The 3,595-nt window shown below is 35.2% G+C and overlaps 1 pseudogene; it reads left to right on the forward strand.

Moving 5' to 3' along the window:
- Positions 1–1,774: 1,774 nt before the first annotated feature.
- On the forward strand, positions 1,775–2,535 carry LOC100714530 (synaptosomal-associated protein 23-like; annotated as a pseudogene).
- Positions 2,536–3,595: the final 1,060 nt, after the last annotated feature.

Genomic DNA, 3,595 nt, shown 5'->3' on the forward strand with positions numbered 1-3,595 from the left:
AAAATCAACTTTTGAAATATTTATGGTTTTATAAATTGGTTATGTGATATACTTGTCATTTCATAAGTTTGTCCCTTGCTGAGTTCATCATTTACCAAACAGATCATTCCAATAATTGGATATCATTTAATTGACCTATAGCAGGAATGTGCTAGAGCCTGTTTACAACCACACAGGAGAGCCTCCTGTGTACATGTGTTTAGAACTGAATGACACAAAACTGTTTTCTTAAAATTCACTATTATAAGAGGATATAGATCACAAAAATTCAAAGATGCTGTTAACAAGGGCTCCTTTCTTTTTGAAAACTCTAATTAACAGCATATCTTTCTTTAAAAGCCATCATTTTTAAATAGTACATCAATTTAGACAGCATATTTTTCTTTAAAATCCATCATTTAAAAATAGTACATGAATTAAAACTTCATTTTCCTGTGACAAATATTTCAAATTATACAAAATATTCATGACGATTAGATACTTATTCAATAAGTAAATTTGATATTCATTACCACCGGTAGGTAAAAATGATTATCACTGAATAATAAAATTCCAGGTTGGAACTTAGGTCACTGAGCAAGAAAGCAACACATCCTCCTTCCTGGTAAGTGGCCATGTGGTGAGCAAGCTGCAGGGCAAGCCAAGAAGGGAACCAGTCAGTGTCTCCCATGAGCCTACCAGCAGTGGGCTGAGAATCACCATCACCCGCCACGTGCCTGCCAGCCCCTGGGTTAGCAACTGGGGGCCAGAGGTCTCAGCATCTCTTGGGAGGCTGACCCTGTACAGTATAGCAAATAGGGGGGTTTCCCTCTATTTTCTCTTTGAAGGTAAATATTGTTCTCAATGTTTTGCTTTGTTCTGATTGTTTTGCTCTATTCACTATTTGTTTTGATAGGTTTTATAATGCTCTGTTTTTGGTTTGATTTTGCTATACCTTATTGAATGGACAACTATTGTGAAATAATATATACAATGGTACCTATTACTGTTATCCCAGTATCCTGCTGTGAAGTTCTGTACCAATTTCACTGCATTATCTCAGTTGGCTTTGTTCTGTCTTGTTCTGTTGTATTTCACCACCTTCAAAATAATAATAATAATAATAATAATAATAATAATAATAATATGAAATTCCAGCCACTAATTTAAGCAACCTCTATGTATTAAGTAGCAAGAGGTCACTTTAAGGTGTGAAGTCCCTGTGCTCTATCACCAGCTTAAAAAAATTAGTAAACTATAGAATGAGATTACCGATTGCTGAATAATTGCAGACACCTTGAAAGTAAGAGAATCTTAGGACCACATGACCACATGTGATAAAAATTCAGGTATCTGCGAGATCACCTGCTAGTAGTTCATGTACTTAGAATTAATTTCTAGTAGTTCATGTACTTAGAATTAATTAATTAATTGGGAAATGGCATAATATATTAAGCGAGCTGGAGCAATTAAAAGTTTTAAAAGATGAATTGCTGATATTTTCCTATCTAATGTTTAATATCTATTTCTCTGTTTTAAATTTGGTTCTCTTTTCTACATTTTTAAATATTCAAAGAAGAAGCCCTTAGCCCTTTAAGAATAAAAATTAACAGACACCCACACAGGGCTCTTCCTGGAAACCCAGAAGCTATTCTTATTTCCAGTAAAATTCTCCTGACTTTCTCCTTTGGTCAGTGACTTCATCCTTCCATCTCATGAGACCACAAACTCAACACATCTGACAAGCAGAATATCCACATTTCTACCACAGTGTCTGGTAGAATTTTGATTAATCATGGATAATCTGTCACCTCATGGCATTAAGCTGAGAGTTTGCCAACTTACTGATGAATCTCTGTAGAGAACAAGGAAAATTTGGGGGTTAGCCATTGAGTTTCATAATGCAGGAATCAAGACCTGCTGGATGAACAGAGGGAAACAACTAAACTGCATAGAAGAATGCAAAGACATGAGAGAGACAGAGAAAACTAACAGAACTCAACAAGTGCTACAGCTTTTGTGTCTGTCTATGTAACAGGACAAAGAACTTTGAGTCTGGCAAGACCTATAAAGCAACATGGTGAGATGGAGAGGCAGTGCACCTTGGAACTTGGTATCAAAGCAACCAGCAGAGTGAGTAGTAAACAGCCAACCCCACAAGCCAAGGGAGCAGCCCATAGGAGGTACGTTAAAGGTACAACTAATGACACCAGAGAAGATGAGATGGAAGAGAAGCTGACTCAAGTGAAAAATAGCTTGCGAAATCTCAAGAACGTGGCTTGGGGTATGGGCAGTGAAACTAAAGTTCAAAATCAACAAATAAACTGGATCATAGAAAAGGCTGACACCAACAACTATCATATTGACATTTCCAATACCAGGGCAAAGAAACCCATTGGTATTGGTAGGAAAAGAAGGAAAGTAGAAAAAGAAGTGTACCTTCCTCTTTACATTTGGAAGCACTGCCAAAGCAGTTTTAAAGAAGGCGGCTGTCAGAGGGGTTTTTGTTTGGTTTGTTTGGTTTGTTGGCTATGGTTTGTAGCAGGTGAAGGATGAGAGAAGAGGCTTTGACCTCAGTAAAACACAGCAGGCCATAAAACAAAAATTTGCATAGCCGTGATAAAGATCTATATCTAAAGGTCTTAGTTTTTGCAGTTAAGTTGCAATTTTTGCCAGTTATGGATAATACATGGTTTTGGAAATTTTATACATACTATCTTTGTCCTACATCAATATTTTGTAATGTATATTTTTCTAAAGTAAGCTTAATTTTGAGCTCAAGTGACATATGTATATAGATTCTGTGATCCAAGTACATATTGCACATTCAGAAACACTTTTTACAAATGAGTGGCTTTTTATTTTCATATCAGTAGTGTCATAGTCCCATTACAGGCGTGTATAGGCATTACATAAGACTCTCATTAGTCATTATAAAATGATGTACTTACATATATATGACATGAGTACCACTAAGGTGAGATTTAATTTTCTTGGAAAGTTTGAGAAAATCTATCATGTGAATTCAGATCAAAATTTAGTTTAGACAGGAGAAAGAATGTATTTTGATCTAAGGTAGAAAAATAGTTAAAAATCTTTGAGCTTTATGTAGCTTTAGATGTTTAAAAAGTTAGAAGATATTTATTCTGTTGCATAAAAATCATTTGGAAGATATGGTCTATGACACATAAGAAATGGGGGGCTGGGCCAGGGATTTACCTCAGCTGCATAAGCAACTGCCTGCCACATGCAAGGTTGCAAGTTTGATCCCTGGTACCCAAAAAAAAAAAAAAAAAAAAAAAAGAAAGAAAGAAAGAAAGAAAGAAAAGAAAAAGAAATGATATATTCCACATGTGATGTTTCTAACCATGGCTACCACAATCTTAAAGAATTGTGTTGACCTAAATGGCATTTTTTTTTTTTACCAAAACACATAAGTGTTTTTATGTCTAGTCACCAAATTATACTTGGGTGAAGAGACTGTATTAAGGAAACATAGGAAATGATTCTAAATTAATTTTTAAATTTCATGAGATTATGCGATAGATTAGTTTAAATTTCTATTTGCAGTCCATCCTTTTCTTTTTCTTCTTCTTGTCGTGGTGGTGGTGGTTGC

Source organism: Cavia porcellus, unplaced genomic scaffold, assembly GCF_034190915.1.
Source record: "Cavia porcellus strain 051 isolate PalLab524CR breed Dunkin Hartley unplaced genomic scaffold, mCavPor4.1 scaffold_12, whole genome shotgun sequence".
Classification (NCBI taxonomy): domain Eukaryota; kingdom Metazoa; phylum Chordata; class Mammalia; order Rodentia; family Caviidae; genus Cavia; species Cavia porcellus.